The 20,209-nt window shown below is 37.5% G+C and overlaps 1 long non-coding RNA gene across 4 annotated transcripts in view; it reads right to left on the bottom strand.

Annotated features, from left to right (window-relative positions):
• Positions 1–20,209, bottom strand: part of LOC310901738 — a 283,646-nt gene that overhangs the window by 15,379 nt on the left and 248,058 nt on the right. For all 4 annotated transcript variants that reach the window (XR_014586092.1, XR_014586093.1, XR_014586094.1 and 1 more), the window contains one exon: positions 1,713–1,925. This is a non-coding gene — a long non-coding RNA (uncharacterized lncRNA). The remainder of the gene's footprint in view (positions 1–1,712; positions 1,926–20,209) is intronic.

Below are 20,209 nucleotides of genomic sequence, written 5' to 3'. Positions count from 1 at the left end.
GGATCGAGTGCACCCTCAGTAAGTTTGCAGATGACACCAAGTTAGGTGCGTGTGTCGATCTGCTCGAGGGAAGGAAGGCTCTACAGGAGGATCTGGACAGGCTGGACCGATGGGCTGAGGCCACCTGTATGAGGTTCAACAAGGCCAAGTGCCGGGTCCTGCACCTGGGGCGTAACAACCCCAAGCAGCACTACAGGCTGGGAGATGAGTGGTTGGAAAGCTGCCTGGCAGAGAAGGCCCTGGGAGTACTGGTTGATAGTCGGCTGAATATGAGCCAGCAGTGTGCCCAGGTGGCCAAGAAGGCCAACAGCATCCTGGCTTGCATAAGAAACAGTGTGGCCAGCAGGTCTAGGGAAGTGATTGTGCCCCTGTACTCGGCTCTGGTGAGGCCGCACCTCGAGTACTGTGTTCGGTTTTGGGCCCCTCGCTACAGGAAGGACATGGAGGTGCTCGAGCGAGTCCAGAGAAGGGCGACCAAGCTGGTGAGGGGTCTGGAGAACAAGTCTTACGAGGAGCGGCTGAGGGAGCTGGGCTTGTTCAGCCTGGAGAAGAGGAGGCTCAGGGGCGACCTCATCGCTCTCTACAGTTACCTTAAAGGAGGCTGTAAAGAGGTGGGGGTTGGTCTGTTCTCCTACGTGCCTGGTGACAGGACGAGGGGGAATGGGCGAAAGTTGCGACAGGGGAGTTTTAGGTTGGATGTTAGGAAGTACTTCTTTACTGAAAGGGTTGTTAGGCATTGGAATGGACTGCCCAGGGAGGTGGTTGAGTCACCATCCCTGGAGGTCTTTAAAAGACATTTAGATGTAGCCCTTAGTGATATGGTTTAGTGTAGGACTTGTTAGTGTTAGGGCTGAGTTTGGACTAGATGATCTTGGAGGTCTCTTCCAACCTAGACGATTCTGTGATTCTGTGATTCTGAGTAGTGCTATAATATCTATGCAGTAGAAATCTGGTCTTGAAACCCTGTCCAGAACTAGAGGAAAATTCAGATGCTTGAATGGGATCCAAAGCAGGCAAAGCACATTGAGAAGGAACAGCTTAGACCTAATAGGTAGGAAATATGACAGAAGAAAAAGACATCTTTTATCCACTTGCTGTCGGACTGAAACCTGAAACATGCTCCTGAAAGGCTGGCTTAGAGGCTCTTTTTTTTCAAAGAGCTTAGCACTTCTCATTCCTTTCTTTCCAAGCCTATGTGGATGGGGAGGTATCTCCTACTTGCCCTGTACATACAGCAACTTAGCAGATGAGGGTTCACTCAAGAAATGGCTTCAATTCTCTATCTTTGACACAACTCAAATTCCCATCTCTTGGAGAAGTTCTACAGGGAAATATTTTGACAGTTATTGTGTTATGTCTGCACATCCCCGTCTCCTCTTCTGACTTTTCTCCAGTTGCCTCCTGCTCACGCAAACTACTGCAAACTACTCTGGTGTCTGTTGTTGGAAGACAAGGACAGAAAGTGGTGAGGGCTGGCTGCACTCCATCAAGTTTGGGCTCTGCCCCTCCAGAGGAAAGTGTCCTGAGGAAAGGACCAGACTGTTGAATTACTTTATTGGCAGTACACAAACAACCCTCTTGCCCCTTTTAAAAGAGCATCTCTATTCTCTTCTCTCACAACAGTTATTTCTTTTACCACCAGTTAAAATACAGAACCAATTGTTAAAGTATCTTCTAAAACCATCTTTCCTTTCTCCCAGAAGGATACAGACCTGTTAATTCACATAGAGGATCCCTCTCTCTCTCACCTCCTGTTGTATGATCCATTAATATAAGTATTTTCCTTTACAAGGATACAGCTTCAGAAGGGGAAGATCAGACCATAGTCTGCTACATGTTTCAGACTCTATGGAGAGAAGTGTGGAACAGCATCCGGTAGAGGCAGGGATTGAAAGAATCTGAGTGTTCTGCTTACTTCAGATTTTCTGTAAAAGAGAGGAAATCATCATTAACATCTCCTTCTTCAGCTACATCTTAAAAGAAAGCAGCAGTACTATTGTAATCTCTGGAGAGTTCAATCTATGTTCACAAGTTATTCTGTGACACTGATAATAAAATCCATAACATTCAAATTTATATTTTATGTCCAAAGTCCAGCAAAAGAGAATGAAAGTTCACTACAATCATGTTGAATGTATGGCACCAAAGCTATAAAAGAATGAAAATACGTTGTAGTGTTATAGAGCTAATGTTAAACCTGTCAGATAGGTCAGGATGAGAAACAGTTCTCTTCATTCATACTGATACCAAGTGACAGCTTGTGCATAGCTTCTACATTCAGAAATGGTCACAGTGATTGTCTATTCAGACATCTTGTTTATTGCGGGACAGACAATTCTTCCAAGTTTAATGTTTTATTTTAATTTTATTTTTTGTTTCTTCCTTTCTCAATCTTTTCTACTTCTGATACACAGCAAGGCCTAGAACCCAAAGGTTTAAACTAAAGAGTAATTTTTAAGAATATTCAAGTCTAGAAAAAAATACAGCACAACTTGACACAAGACACATTGGCATAGTAAGAAAGGAACTTGTTCATATTATAGTTGCTGAAGACACCCTCAAAATTTTGAGGCATTGATCTAAAGCAAAACAGTTCAAAAATTGGTGTATTTTCACCCTATCCTTTGAAAAGGAACTTGAAAGATGTAACCCATTGTGACACCTCCTTATTTGAGATGGCTGTGCCTTAAGCTTGGAGACAGTAAGCAATGAAAGTTGCTCTCTTCTATGATGACTATAAAATCTTACATTTGCATATACAAGCAAATTAATCTGTGTTCTGGGAATGACTTAAAGAAAATGAAATCAATCATGTTTATAAGCATCTTGTGACCTTTACCTATTTCCCTGGAAGAAAAATAAAATGAAGACAATTGTACCTTAGTTTCCACAGTGTTGTCTGGGTGTTTGATCAGAATCTGACTGGGAAATGATACCGACAGCAAGATAACAAGAAAACCCATTTATCACTGTGACAGGTGCTTGGTTTTATATGAGTTTAAATTACCAGTGATGGAATAGGGTTGTCTTTCTCCCATCTCAACCTCATAACCAATGTTTAGACTCAACTAAAAGTTCCATTTCATAGTAATCAAGTTACATGGAGTCAAATTGTTATTCATGAATTCAAGGAGGTTACGACTTGAGATTCATTAATGCAATGCTGTCAGCAACAGCAAGCAGGTCCATGGCCTAGAAGAGTGTGGTAATTGGTAAATCTGAAAGCTGGGTGGTTAATGGCTGTTTATTAGCCTCTAATATGTTCTGTATTATTTAGACTTACAAGATTTGACACTAGATATTTCTACTGAGTCACAACACTCTGGCAACTCACCTTTCTTGCATGTTGGTGGACATGTGCCAGAGTTTAACTGTGCTGTAGAGGAAAAGAAATACAGCTCACCACTCCTTACACCTCTACTACCATGCAGTGTGATCTTCCCCATTTGAACACACAGTGACCTAAAGGACACTACAGCCCTGAAAGATGGGGCATCATTTATAGACAAGAATATATTAGGCAGTGCCAGTTCTCTCATTTCTATGTGTGTATTGAGTAACTTCAATGTCTTTTGGCCTATAGCAGAATTAGATGTTTATTTATTTTATTTTTTATTTTTTTCGGCAAAAATCTACTCACTTGACAAAAACAAAACAAAATAAAACAAAAACACATATTTATAATTTCTCTGTAACTTATAGTTTTCCCTGTCAACTAGACTTATAATATATAGAGAAACTTGGAGTTTTCTCTATCTCTTCTGATTTACTTTTGAAGTACAAAATTTTAGAAGGTGTGAGTCTATAATATAAGTATCCGTTTTCACATCTCACTTTGATTGTTGATGTGAAAGTCTACAAGAGCAAGTCATATTCACAGCATGACACTCAGCTAAGGAGAGAGACATGCATAAGGCTAGACAGGATTCAGCTGAGCCATCAGGTCTATCACAGGCTGTCAAAGTCCCAGCAGCAGTTGCTATCTTGAGTAATTCCCTCCATTAACGTAGCTCTGTGTTTATCTATGTTTACATGGGCAGGTTTCTCATCATTCAGTACAAGACCCACTATCATAACTCCAAAAATGAGTGTTTTTATTCTGATTTCCATCCTGAATTCATTTATACACACTTCTTTGTCCACCTTGTCCTTTATTTCATATCCTTCGTGCAGGGTCCATCTCCTGAGGAATTTACAGAAAGAAGTCATAGTCTTGAGCTTATTAGGTGAAAAAAGCCAAAATCTTTCATTCTTCTACATGAGAAGGTTTCCAGTTCCTCAGCTGTTCTCTGTATACGTTTCCATTTGAATTAATTCTTCTTTAGTACAGATGAACAGAAATATATAGGGAATAAAAATAAGTACTGTACAGGCTTTACACAGGATTGCTAAGGCTTTGTTCTTTCTATTTCAAATACTTTGCCTATGATATGTTAATGCCATATTTGCTTCTTTCTATAGGTATTACATAGTCATACCAAGCTTGATCAAAACACTCAGGTCATTTTCCTTCCCTCCTAGTGCTAAATATTGACAGTGCTCAATATTTTGTATTAGTTCTGGCATGCATGACCTTCTGTTTCCATTACTCCAGGACCTCAAGGTCACTCAGCAAATTCTCTTTAGTACTTGGATCCTCCTTCTTTATTGGCATCCTTTCTACCTTTGAAATGTTAACACGTTTCAAAAGCATTATTTACCCTGTTAGTCATAACGACTAGTGCAATAGAAAGTATTAAACAAGATGGGAGTTTGAGGATATCAGCTCACCTCAGCCTAATATTTTTCCTTCCTTGCATTCCAGTTTCTTATGCACCTTACAGTCCTTTTAATATTTTTATTTTTTTTTTCATCTTAATTAATGATTTCACTTACAGTAAGATATGACAAAGCTTCAGTGAAGTCTAGCTAGATTAGATCTAGGGAAATTAAGACTGACAGGAAGTTTTTCATGGTATAGTTCTATTGAGATATTTTTCACCAAAAATGCACAGAAATATTCAAAATGAAACCTAAAGCAACCAGAAACTCCCTGTTTTTTATGCTTTACAGCATACGCTGGATTCTTGCCTAGTTTCTCAAAAGGCTGCATATATGCATCAGTGCCAAGGTTTTCATAAAATTCACAGCATTGCAAAGTTTTTAGAAAAAAAAAAAAAAAAAAGAAGTAAAACCAGTCAGTTCCAACTCAATTTGCCTTTCATTTGGAGTAAGGGTTATTCAGATGGGAACGCGAGTCACAGCTCTACGAGTACATGTCCTGAGCCAGCGTTAATTGAAGGTCTTTAAAGGAAACTTTGTAGTGTTAAACTTGTACAAAGCTCAGAAGTCTAACTATGAGAAAATTAGTTTCCATGTGTACTATAAACCCAACTGCTCTTTATGAAATGTATGTAACAAAGGTGTTATGCATATAAATTAACATTTCAAAAACATGATCACATCTTGGATATATGAACTGAGATTGAGCCTATGAAAAGACACTGAAATCTTATTGAGAGGGGGTGGTTTTGCTCTTAAATTGCATACCATCAAACGAACAACAACAATAAAATAAACAATCTAGGCTTGATAGGTTTCATATTGTGATGCAGTGTCATGCATATTAATCACCATAACGAAACTTATTCCAAATAATTCACATGCTGCATAAACAGCTTTGTAAAGTGATGCATTTAATTTTTTTTGGCAAGAACACACTGTTCAAATCTGTGACAATTAGAGCAAAAACTGTGTCTTTGTACCATTTTCTTTGTACTGACTAATTTTCTTCTATCCAAATAATAGGTTTAATAGAATCTAAAGATAGACCCTGAGGAAATTCATTCTTTTTTTCTCAGTAAGCAATGGACTTAGTGCTAGACAATGGAAGAGTGCTAGACTATCGCAAAAAGCTGCCACACATGATGGGTTAAACCTGCCACACATGATGGGCTGTTGAGCCCTTCCAAAATTATCACAGCAGCTTCTATTCATCCATGCACATTGGTGTTATAGACAATGAAAGTGACACAGTTGCTTTCCTTATTAGCATCATTATATGATCTGTAACATTATTAGCAGTAAGACTGCAAATACAGAAGGCACGCTGCTAATGCAATCAGCATAAGACAAACACTGAAAAATTGTCAATAATCTGCAATTTGCATAAAAACAGACACTTAAAATCACAGCCAGAGCAAAGAGCTCAAAGGTAAACACAGGAGTTTTTCAGGAAAAACACAAGAAATTGTACAAAACAATTGGAAAAGAAAGATGCTTTTCAGAGTTTTTTTCTGCAGCGTGTGACCCTTGTTAATGAGACTCATTAGGATTATTGTTGTCATTCATACTGCAATTGCTTCAAGTAGCCACAATCAAGAACCAGAATCCTGCTGAGGTAAACAGTTTATACAAGTGTAAAACACTGTGTTTGCCCCAAATAGATGATGAGCTAATCATTAAATCCAGTGAGACAAATACTTAAGTGGCTTGTTGACTGGCAATTGATTGTAACATATGCCTAAAGTTAGTCTGCACTAAACGGTCTTTCTCTTATTGGGTATTTTGTTTATTTATTTTATTTATTTTCCTCACCTAAACTCTCTTTTGGATTATAAATGCTTATGGAAGGCATCTCCTCTTATTGAATTATACAAAGTATCTAGAAAAATGGGACCTCATTCATGGCTGGATATTTTAGGGATTTCTATAATACAAATAGCAAGGCTGCAGCTGTGATTGGTTTATTCAAGTTATTTAGACCAAATAGATATTTAAACCAAAATGCCTATAAAAGCCAGGTCTTTACCTTTTGATTTTGAACCCATTGATTCCTCTGGATCATAAGAAAGCTATGAAAACTTCAATTTCCAACAAAAGTTTCATTATATCTGACAACTTAGCGTGTGCCTCTGAATCCTAAGCTTGAACTATGGCAAATCTGAGGCCAAGGAAAACATAACTGTTCTTTGTCTTCATTCCTGACTTACTAGGCCCCTCTAGGCCAAGTCTAGCTCTGTTCCAAGAGGAGACCTGTGTTTGTTTCATTGCTTCAGGACACTCTTATGCCCAGATCTCTCCTGACCCCATTCAAACATGATAAGTCCTTGTAATTGTAGCAGTGCGACACCAGACTCCATGAGTCTTGCCAATACTCAGTTACTCCAAGGTCCACTTTGCATGAATGGTGATGCTTGCTTTCTATTCCTACCAGGCAAAGGATCCACCATATGCCCAGATCCACGAAAGTGTTCAGATCATGAATCAATATACAATAGACCTGGATAACTCCATGCTTTTTGCCTTCTTGTTCCTTTCTTGTCATAAATTGCTGCAACCTTCAGGTATTTGCAGTGTTTCTAAACTAGTGGTTTTAATCACAGTGTAATCGTTTAAAGATAAATGCTTACATAGTTTATATGTTTGAATATACCTATGTCTTCATCAGGAGAAAAGTTTTTAAGGATACGATGACTCTTTGTTAACTGCAGTCAGGGGTGGGTTAATTTTAATGAGAAATCTCAAGCACTGAAGGTCTCTGCAATTTGCCGTAGTACTTGTTCCTCAGGGGAACTGATTCTGAACTAAACTTCAAAAAATTCATCATAAAAATATTACCATAAAACAGGATAAGATACACAAATCCCTCTTCAAGAAAATAAATAAAACATCAGGTTTTATCGCTCTTCTCTAATTAACATGGCAACCTTTCTATTCCTTCCTGGAGCCTCCAGGGCAAATGATGTCAGGTGGTGTCATGATGCAAACACCCCAGTGAAAAAGGGAGGCAGCTGGTGTGTTCAAAGAGGGAGTTATTTCCTAGCAATGTAGACTGCTCTGGAACTCATCTCACACCTTTTGCAAATAGATAACTTACACATGCTGACAATATGTCATGTTTGGAGAAATTATATTATGTATAGTATGCAAATTTTATAGAGTCACCACGCATTTTGATTTCTTCCCATTTGCAGAAATGGAAGATATACAAGAACGTAAAGTGAAACACAGAGGACTGGATAGCCACAGGCAGTGAAAACCTTCATCAGTAAATGAAGTACTCATGTGACAGAGGAAGACACTCACATCTGTTGTTCTTATAATAGGGCTAAGAAGGTTAGAAAGAGTTTACTTTCCTCTTATCTCCCATTCCGACAAATCCACACCTGCGAAGCTCAAGAAATAGTTGTCATGGTAAACATGTAGATGACTATATCACCTGTATTATAAGAAAGGTGGGGTCAAAATAACTTCTTTGGACCTTAAAATCTTTGACTACTTAGTCTACATCTTCAAGTAGTAGAGAATAACTAATACTGTGAGCTGTCTTGATAAATACGAATCTTTCATCCACTTCCTAACTAAATGGCTGAAGTCTGTCTTCAAGCTTCTCCTCAAGGACAATTTAGACAGACTGATTTTTTTTTTCCTTTTGAACAAAACCTACAGAGGATAGCAACGTGACAAATGATCCTCAATGCATTTTGACAGCAGAAAAGCTTTGGTGATCATTTCTTCAGCTAGGCTTAAGTAGGGATCCGATCCAAAGGTTAATGCACTAGGAGCCTTTCCCCGGAGTTCAATTGTCTCCAGTTCATAGGAATTGTCCTTAACTACTCTTGAATTCTTTGCCAAGACAGTGGACAGAGTATCACAGGATCATAGAATCATTTAGCTTGGAAAAGATCCTTAAGATCATCAAGTCCAACCATTCACCTAACACTACCAAGCCCACCACTAAACCATGTCCCTAAGTGCCACATCTGCAAGTCCCTTAAATACCTCCAGGGATCGCAACTATACCACTTCCCTGGGCAGCCTGTACCAACGCCTAACTACCTTTTCCATGAAGAAATTCTTCTTGATACCCCCTTCCAGGGGAGGTCTAAACCTCCCCTGGAAGAATTTGAGGGTATTTCTTCATATACATAGAAAACAGTCCAGTGCCCATGGTCCATATCTTCTGATAAGACTTAAAGCTTTCAAAATCTGCCTAAGCAAGAGCATATATAGATTGAAAATCTTGATGTACTTGTACAGAGCAGTGATAACAATACTTGTGTAGTATTCCCACATTGATAACAGTATTTTGAGGAGAAGAGCTGCTGGTGACACAAGTCAGACCACAGCTGAGGAGTATAGTACATTGAATAAAACTGCTCAAAGGAGATCAAACTGCAGAATATAAAGGTTATTCTCTGTTGGACCAGCAGTGACAGGGCTATGTTAGCATGGGAACACTCTAACAGGTGATAGCTGAGGCCGTCTAGTTCAGAAAACCAGAAAACCCCTGCTGACATGTCCAGAGTGACCCAGAGAAAGCAAATAGTGAGGATAGACTGATGTCAGGTCTGGCTGTAGAGGCATGTTCATACAGCCTACAGTGATGTGTGTTGATGGAGTGTCACGAGTATGGAAAGTGAGTGCCTCTTACTAGTTTATGGCCTTGTTAGCTTTGTAGCCATAACAAGAGGCAAGAGGTTATATTAATAGACAACACATGACAAAAAAAAAAAAAAAGATAACTTACAGTGCAAATAATTGAGTGTTCATGGGTGAATCCAATACAAAATGTAATGCATTAATGTCTTTACGGATGACATGTAAAACAGTTTATCCTATTACAATGGCAATCCCAGAGATTTTCATGTCATCCATTTACCGTCATGGAGTACCTTAGTAGAGCATCTTGGCAAATGTTTAATTTAGAAAACAGTACTTAAGAGTGTAGTATGATTTGTCTCACAGATTAAAGGAACATGGATTAAAATCAGGCTTGGTACAGGATCTGTGCTTCCCTCCAATTTCATCAGAATTGTCAGAGTCTGTATGAAAGGGTGATTTTCAGGAAAAAACAACAGCAGCAGCAAACAGCAAGTCATGTTAGCATTCTGACTTTGATGGACTATTTAAGGAACATATGTTCCTGACTGCCAAAATGCTTGTTTCAAATGACCTGAAGTATTCTACGTAAATTCAGTTACATGGCACAGACGGTAGAAGTGTGAATACTCTTTTTTCTCTCCAAAGAAAGCAGCTCTGGAACAGATTGTAAGTGACACTGGAACTTAATTCACATCCAAAGAGTTCTAGTTTTCTGTAAGATATAACATCATACATGTCACATCAGCTCGTTGCCATCCTGTCACAATGCAAACAAATTACTGTCTGATCTAATGAAGAATTAGCAAACCAATTGTAATATCAGCCTAATAAACAGCAGTTTATATCTACAACCAGCTGCAAGTGTCCCAGAGAGGAAAAGAAAAAACAGAAGATTCCAGTTATTTGAGTATTAAATGGTGAACTGTGAACCACCCTTCTCATCCTAAAAATGCAAGAGCTGGGAAGTTTTTTCTTCTTCAAGCTTTTACTACAATATCAGTAATGCATAGTCCCTTCACATAATTGTATAGAAACTTAGCAATGTAGCCTATGTGCAAAAGATGTTTTTCTATGTAGTCAAGCAGACTATCATAAATTAGCTATTAAGAACTGTATTTGCAGGGTACATTCCTTAAGATCTGGACATGATTACTTTGAAGACTAATCTACAAATGGACTGTCAAATGAAACAAACCAAATGAGAGAACAGTTCTGTTTTTCACCATCTGACCAACACCCAAAACCAACCAAACAACAACAAAAAACAATATCAAAAAACAAACAAACAAAAAAACATACAATGGGCTAGCTTTTGTTATGAAATTGATCTATTAAACGGATCTATTAAATATGTCATATCTATAAATATGCCAACAAATAGATAAACTGTCTACTCAGCCAGCCCATTTCTACTATGAATGACCCTGAGGGGCAAGAAGTTGTTGCTCATACAGTCACAACAGAGAATTTCAGTACTTTTCCAGCTACTGTGTGATGCCTTGGAGACATTTTTCAGAGACTGAAATTTTGATAACATTTGTAAGCCCTTTTACTCTGAAGAAAAGGAACATGCACAGCACAAAATTGGTTGTTGTCCTTTCCAATAGTTGGATTGTCTTGTATTGCAGGTGACGATCTACAGAAATAGCCCCTTTGCATTTATACTTAGTTAACATTCATGGCTGCTTGAAACTTAGCCAAAATAATGTTCTCCTACCATTTTCTTGATGTTAGTCAGAGCAAAGAGCGATAAGAAAGAAAATGTAAAGTCTTTACCTTTTAAACCAAGTTATTCACCAAGAAAAAATTAAAGAATATAGAAAATAGCAAGAAATGACTTTTTTTTCTCCCTCATTGCTCTAAAAACAGGAAGAAGCATCCTTGACTTTATTATTATTATTATTATTATGTTTTGTTTTTGCAATGTAAGAATAATTTGGAACATCCAGTTAAGACTTCTTTGTCAATTGCACCACAGATCTAAAGACACAATGACTGAAAACAAAAAGATATTAGATAATTAGTAAATTAGGTCTACTATGCATTTATTCCCAGGAATTGTAACTTAACAAATAACAATTTCAGTGAGGTTCCAACAGCATCAGAAAACTGCAACATCATTGCAAATACAACAAAGAGCATCCTGGCATAAAACAACAATAACAGAAAATAAGAAATCAATGGGTTTTTAGAAGGATGATAGAAGAGCCAGTGAAATAATTTAGACAGAATAATATAAGACACATTAAAATAGCCTTATTGATGCATGTCTAGGTGCCAATACTGTCATTTAAGGTGTACCTATCTTTAAGCATTTTGATTCTGATCAATATGCTCTGCTTGCTATAAAAGAGATTAAACCCCGGTGATATATGACTACTTTTTTTAATCCATGTTCAATATAATCGCTGATCCACCATTTTCAATCAGCGTTTCCAAGGATGTGTTAGAGGTCCGTATTTAATCATTAGTCAGCTTCAGAAAGGCCAAAGAGAACAGTCAATAAATACTTGTAAATAAATACTCTGGAGGCTGGGCTAGAGTTATCTTTAATTTCCCACTGGGAAAATGGATTGTCTACACCTCATCCTGGAATGAGAGATAGAAGTGTGTCAGCCATCCAGATGTTTGTGAATAAATCAAGCAAATGCAGACTGTATGCAGATGTCTTCATAGCACCAGGAGGTAGGCCTGGCTGCCAAAAAAAAACATGGTTAAAATCCTTTCTGGGATGAAAAATGGATGCTGTGGACCTGGCAGCTGCAGGTTGCAACCAACAAAATGTTCTTACCTCCAATTTCTGATCTCGGATCATGCATTCACCATCATATGGAAACTAAATAAGGCCATCTAGTTTTGAAGGACAATATGTTGTTGCTTTAATAAGAGAGCTACACACCAACTAATTGCTTGCTATACTAATTTGTACTTCTTCTCATTGTTCATCACAGCGGTTTCTAAGGTTCTTCACTCAATGCAAATCAAATACATTTGCGAACTCCTTAGGCTATTCATGCACACATAACCAAACAAAACCCTGCTGCTATCGCACAGAACAACAAGCATCCTTATATGCTTCTTGTCCCTGAAAATATCTGGTGGAACAAGCGTGCCTTGTATGAAATCAAAGCGGAGCTACTGCTTGTGTTGTTATTTAAATATTTATCAAGAACCGTGTGTGCATCTGGTGTGGTAGAAAACAAAAGTACACAAGGTCCTTGCCACAGGGAATGTACGCTCGCAGTACATGTGGTGTGTGACTGTGGATAGCAATTGTTTTGCTCACTAACTCTAATGCCTTATATGACACTCAGATGTTGAATGCACTGAGCTTTCCAGTACTAGCAATGCTAGAGAAGCTATAGATAGATTCATAGAGAACTCTTCTTTCTACATTAGCATTTTATTTGCTGAATGCTTTATGTCACTGAAACCTAGGGCTGGTATGAGACTGAATAAGCACAGCTGACAGCTAAAGTATGCTAGAGTATGTGTGTTAGCCTTTTAACAGGCTCAAACAGCCCTTTCCAGGTGTAAATTAGCCTTACATTTAACCTAAAGGTCACAGGATACTCTCTGTAGGGCACTGCGCTGTGCCAGCCGAAGCCATACCCCCGGCTGGGGTGGGTGCACCATCACCTGCTGGGCAGAGCCTGGCGGCACAGTCAGGATCAGCAGCCTGCATGAGCCTCTTTGCTGGCACACATGCGATGCTGGCAAGCGATTCAAGAGCTGTAATGGATTGCAGCGGATCAAACTCTGAATCTTTTTTTTTTTTTTTCTCCCCCACTGCACTGGTTGGTAACATACTCGAAGCTGGGAATTCTATCTTTTATGTACTACTGATGTAGGTAGCAATCACAGGCAAAGCTTATATGCTCAAGTGGCTGTGGATAATACACCTAACGCACGTGACCCTTAAATAAGCAGCCTGGGTTTAACTGCTGCTTATCTCTGAGATTTCCCAGTGGCATCCTTGTACCAAAAGCAAGGTGTTATCAGCACTTACTAGAGACCATACCAATATGTCACATCTCTGCAAGGATCACAGGAGCCTGAAAAGAGTTTGAAGTAAAGATGATAGCGCCATCATTTCTGTTTCATGTAGAAACTGTTGTGTTTTTGACTGCCCTTTCTCTTAGGATGCAGCACACAAATGGTTGTGGGTTAGTTTTGGAGCTGACCCAGTGTGATTTAAGACGAGTAACTGAAGGAGGTTTCTCCAAAGGCCTGTCTCACCCAGTAATCCTGTTTGGGTTGTAGATGGTAATAGGTACTGGTACTGGTAGATGTAATCACACAATAGACTCACTGCAGAATAAATAATAATGATGAAAACTAACAATCATACATCCCACCTCCAGAGACTGGGGAGGCAAAAAAAAAAAAAAAAAGAAATGGCAGCATGTTTCAGAGAAAGTTTACACAAAATACACAAAAGCAAAGATTTCAAGGTCAGTCACAACAGTGCTGTTCATAATAAAATGGATTTAAAAATTCACTTCTAAAATGAGGATATATTTTACACTGGAATTTGGCCTCCAGTAGAGCTGAAAGGATCATCCTGCAAGGTCAGTATTTCTGTTTCCCATGCCTGCAGTCAATAAAGGAGATAACTATGGTATTTTGAAATTCTCCTGTTATTACTTTGCTTAAGTCACACATTTTATTTTCATTTGGTTGCTTGGTCTCTGATAAATCCCACCTTCTCTCACATACAAAATACCCTCCTAAAGAATTTTTTAGTACCTTAGTGACAGGTCCCAGAGCACTATGAGTTGGATAGAATTTATTATACTTAGCACAAACAGCAATTTTGGCAGCATCTGTCACAGCAGTACAAGTGATATCTTGTTATGAAAAAATATGCAGAGTGAAGAAAGTAGGGACTTTCAGTGTGATGCTTCCCAAGGGAAATGGCCTGCCTGACCAAATTTTGGCTCATTTGTCTATGGTGATTCTTAGCTGTTGAGTTGCCAGGTTTAGGAAATCTGAAGTGAGAGCACGTCACTGCTGGGCTGAACTCCTGGTAGGTGTAAATCAGATTTCAACCTCTGAAATGTCATATCAAGAAACAGAACTTTCTTTCTCAGAGACCTAACTCCCATAAGCAGGTGCTTTTACTTAGATAAGCAAATTAATTAAAAATGCATTTCTTATTTCTTTTTGAATATAAAGTAAAACTTGAACCTGACGTGAACATGAGGCTATGCTACAGAGAGAGAGCTGTACCATTAAAAAGGCTAATGTAAAAGTATTCTAGATAACAGTCTGATAGTTTATATGTTAATAAAACTAAATTATTATGAAAATTAGCTATGCAGATTAACCATTTTTATAGACTGAGGTGTAAGCTGATCATTTCCTCCATAGTACACGCTAAATAACTCTGTCTAGCAATTTCTACATCAAAGCTATGATTCTGATTTAACCCACTTTTCAAAAGGTTTCCAGTCTTTGATTTCCAAGGATGGAGAATTCATCATATCCCTAGATGAATTACTCCAACAATTAAAATACATTGTGTCTAAAATGGGTGTCCTGTCCTCGGGATTCAATTGTCTTCAACTTCCTTCCATCACATACTGTTTTCTGATAAAAAACATCTGTCTACTTTCAGAAATCTTTTTGTCTTGTATTTGTTGACATTATTTGAATCATATCCTAATCCTTTCCATGTCTACAAATCCAAGAATAGCTGTCCTGAGTCTCCTGTTTACATCAGGTTTGCTTTACATGGAAGACTTTTGCAGGCTATTTCTGAACCTTTCCACTCCAGTATTACAGATAAATAACTCACAAAAAAAATCACCCTCCTTCTCCTCAACAAAATTGAAGCATGCACCAAAACCTTTTTAGCCCACTGGACCCTGACAAACTTTGACGCTATAAACACATTGGCTAGGTATCAGATCACACCCACATGGAGAGTTTGCTTCCAAGCAGTCAGTATTACATTTCTGAAGCAGTGCTTGGTGATATATATACTGCCCTCTGAAGACTTGTAACATTAATAAATTGAAATGGAAAAATGGCTGCTTCTTCATCTTTGTCCCTTTGGTATTCCTTTTTCATTTTTTTTATGACAGATACTTGCTCCTGTTCAACATTACATTTAGTACATTCTTTGACCTCTGTGCTGAATTAATACCTAGTAGCGGATCTGTAAAAACAATCCTATTTCCAATTATGGTTTTGGAGACTTTCCTCAGCAGTGAGACAGTGCTGGGGACTCTACTGTGAGACCAGGACCCTCATTTTCAAGGCAGTATCAAACGGCAATCCCGGCTGAGAGCCTGTGAATGCTCAGGGAATTCCCTTCACAAAAAAAAAAAAAAAAAAAAAAAAAAAAAAAAAAAGGAAGTGAATATATGATTTTTGCCCATCCCTGTGTTTTAATACTGTCAGCAGATGTGTACACATGCAAAAGGAAAGAAAGAAATGCCAAAAACATAGAAATACTTAAGTTTAAATACAATATTTACCATCAGGATGGTCTTGTTCATTAGCAGGGCTTAATTAACCTACTTAGAGAAACACTCTATAATATGCTTGAAGACTCATTAACTACATTTATGCTTAACTTTGAATTTTTGCCAAAAGCCAAGATGAAATGTTTTGCTTAAAAAGAATGGATTTAAACATATGCCTAACTGACTTGTCAATTAGGGTATAGCTTCAGATCAATGAAGATCCTAACTTTACCTAACTTACTATTGGTTTCAAATTTGTGCTTTGGAGGATCTGAGCCAAAGGTCTGTGTAAAACATTAAAAACATGAATTCAGAATAAATCATATGCACGGTAGTTCTAAAATATCTAGTAATATGTAAGATACTGACGAAAATAAAATTAATTTTGCTATCTTGTTACTGTGATAATTTTATGCATTAAACACAGTACATTCCTGTTAGGAAACATTAGTTATTGTAATATTTTTGAGCCTGCATAATGCAAGAGTTTGGGAAAAAACAGGCACGGTAGCTTCAAGATAATAGTTTCAAGAGCTTTTTTTTTTTTTTTCTTTTTTTCTTTTTCTTTCTTCCTTAAAGAGGATTAATCTTACTTTTTCTGGTACTTAGTAGCCAAAGACAATAATGTGTATGAAATTAAATTGGAATTACTTTACAATTTTAAAAGAATGTTTGGGGCATAAAGTTATAAAACAAGGTCAACAGCCTGCGCTGAACAGCAATATGACCAAATCCACAACCCACTACCAAAAAAGCTCAGCAACACAAGGGTCATGAAAGTTTGCAGGAGGAATACTTAATAAAAGGAGATATGTACAAATAGGTAAATATCACTTTGAGTTAATAAGGATTCAGATCACTTGCAATATACAAGCTCTCGTGGAACTGAGTATAGTAGATGAACATGAGAATCATAAATGAGAAGTGCTTAAAATTGAAGGGGTTTGGTAAGTGGTAAATAATTCATGTTCAAAAGGACAATATCTTCCAAGTCATCAGATATAACCAATTTCATTTTGAGGATAAGAAAATAACATAAAAGAAGGACTAGCTTTATGTAACCTTCCCCTGCCAAATGCTTGTCTAACTCATTATATCCTACATGTCCTTTGGCAATCCCCCACTGATTCCTGATCTTTTCCAGAAGTCTGAACTGGATGTACTTTGATTCAAAAGTCCATGGCTTCCCAACACATCCACAAATGCACATTTTATTCTCTTTGTCATTTCAGTGACTTTTTCGTATTTTAGGACCACCACAACAATTTCATTGAATTTTCTTTCTCTGAAATAAGAATCTAATTTATTTATTTTTTTCTCTCTCTTTTTATCATGTTTTAATGAACTTTGGGCATTCTTGTCCTCTTCTGGACTCTCCTCACTGCACTCCTAGTTGAAAATGGATGGCTAGGATAAGGAAAAAAAGTATTATTATCCCTATTACCATTGTACTGAGATCCACTGTAATGACGCCTTCCTTCTATGCGGTTCAAGATTGGATTAAAGTAGATTTGAAAGGGATAAAGATTTTGGTGCCTCTGTAATGTAGTGACTGTTTCAGGACTTTCCAAAGCAAGTTTAAGTTTTGCAGAATATTTGCCATTCCCCCTTCAGTGCTGACTCCAGATGATTCAATATCTACTGAATTCATTAAAATCTTTTAATTGATTTTGATGGGCTTTCAGAACACTTCCTCCACCCACTCTCCAAGTAGGCAGATGATGGTTGTTGTGAGTGATTAGGGAAGAAGAACTAATGAAACTTTTCTATTTCTGGAATTCTTTCATTTCAAGTATAGGAATTAGTCATCTTTGCACTTTCAAAAGATGAAGACTTTTTGAAATATATTGGTCATTTATACAAACCCTTCTTCCCATTGTAATCACCTCAAACTGCACTATTTATCATATCTACATTGTCTTTTTATGTATAATGTTCACTGCAAAAGTGTAAGAAAACTCTTTGATTCACTGCAAAACTGTAAGAAAACTCTTTGGCCTAAATATAAATACAGAGCAATGTATCTTTCCAAATAACAGAGTGATATGGAGCACACACAACCAAAATTGGTTCATACTTGGCTATGGATGATAACTAGAGAACAGATACAGGAGCTGAAAAGATGAAATTGAAAGCACCAAATGATCACCATTTTTCAGGGAGAGGAAGGAAGGAAGGGAGGGAGGGAGGAAGGGAGGAAAGGAAGAGTGCTTCTAAATTCTAGATACATTTTTTCCTTGTAGTTATCATTAGAAATGTCTTTTTTTTTCTTTGCTAGGAAAAAAAATAAACAGTCTAATCCAGTTTCTAATGACATTAGTGGTGGTCTTTCTGCTTGCTTCTGTGGTACCTGGATTTTCATTCTACCATAAATCCCCATGAAAACATCCAGCGTATATCCTACACATCAGGTAAGCTCTTTAGCTACTATAAATGTGACTCTAATCCAAATTTTGGGACTGACAAGGGGCTCTTAGAAGTCACTGTAAAAGTAAATATCCAAGGAATAAAATTCCTTATTTGCAAAGGGAGTGTCAGACAGCTGGTAATCTGTGTTTGACCTGGCTTGATGAAAGAAAATGCAACCTCAGATAGCAACTGGAATGAGCATCTTGTTGCTCATATATTCTGTCATTAGACATGCAGGTTTCCAGTCACAGATCATCATGATAAGCTAAAAGCAGGTCTTGATCTCCTCTCACTCCTCACCTCTATCATTTTTTATTTATATATTTTTTAAGTCACAGCTAGTCATTCCCATGGCACTGTTTGAAAAAAGAATAGTTGATTTTGGGTATCTTTGAAAACTTTTGGTGCTTTTGTAAACCATGACAATATAATAACTGAAAAAAAAAAATAAAAAAATAAAATAAAAGCTCAATCTTCTGTACAGGGAAACCTTTTCTGTCTCTGCTACCCGCTGAGATATTTGCTGAACAATGACCAAAGGTGCACATGTACCCTGGCTATTGCAATTACCATGGCTACAAAAAGAAAAATATGCAGGGGTAGGGTAGATAATATGATGGTGATGTGTGAACAGAAGAGCTGTTTTTTTTCAGCTGGAATAAATGATTTAAAATAATAAAAACAAAATTCCTTTTATTTCTGTAATTTGTGGCCATGAAGGACCAATGTTTCAGCTTTTGAAAGATTCAAGTAAATTCAATGAAGTACACAACTCTGTCACAGTATTTTCTAAAGCATTTTTTAAACTGATGATATTAACATTCACAAAGAGGTAAAAACAACACATTACCATTGCACTTAGCTAGGGAAACTGAGGTGTACCATACCAGAGAGTTTGGCATGAGGTCATTAGAATGTTCTTCTAGTTTGTTCTGTCACTCCACCATCCACTAAATTGTACACACATTGTAGTTCTTACTGATAGGCATATTCTTTCCAGATGAATTACTGCATTGTGGACAATTATCACCTTTGCTCACAAACAGAGTAGACTCAGAAATCTATAATATTTTTGTTAGAAAGGTAGTGAGATGCTGATTAAAAACAAAACAAAAACAGCTAAAAACACCCACAAAAAAAAAAAAAGCCATGGACTTTTGGTTAATACCTCCTTTGCCCAAATGTTAGTTTTTCAGATGGATCTAAAGTTATCAAGATATACAAGTAAAAAATATTTCTCTAAAGCATAATGCAATCAAAACAAACAGGAGGCCAGACTCACAGTCACAAATAAACCTACTTCTCATATCGTTTTTGTTATCTAAAGCACAAACAAGTTAATAAATAAGGCACCATTCTCTTTCTTTTCTAGACTTACAAATCAGCAGAATAAAAAAGAACTAAAGAACAACTGCATACCTATAAATGTATATACCCATATTCCCAAATATACTATCTTGATAACTGTGGAAAACTGTATGACTGTTGTCATACCAAAGAAAAAGAATCAGAATCACTGGGATAAATCCAATGCTAAATACATGTGAGCAGTGAATAGATAAGGGAGAGCTTTAATTAAAAACACTAATAGGATAGATTAGATAATATGGAGTTGTCTCTTTGGTTTCTGTGTTAATGCTGACTGTAGTCAAATGTGAAAACAGACTCTGGATGAAAAGGTATGTGGTCAGGCATGGAGATCTCAGTAGATAAGAAGGTGAAAGCTGTGGAGGAGCACCAAACATTGCATGGCACACTGGAAGGGGCAGGACTGAAAAACCATGCTGGTGTCTTGCCTGGCAGATTTACAGCTTGCATGGGTTGGCACACTGCTATTTTAATGTAATCCTTCTGAAGTAGGAAAAAAATAGTATATTAGTTTATGAAAATTTATACCATACCAAGTAATTGAAATTGCACCATATTGCAGGAGTCCCACATTTATTATTAGGCCAGTGTGG

Source organism: Anser anser (genome assembly GCF_964211835.1).
Source record: "Anser anser genome assembly, chromosome: 6".
NCBI lineage: Eukaryota > Metazoa > Chordata > Aves > Anseriformes > Anatidae > Anser > Anser anser.
Note: the sequence above shows the minus strand (reverse complement) of the source record. Positions and strands in the feature narration are given on the sequence as shown.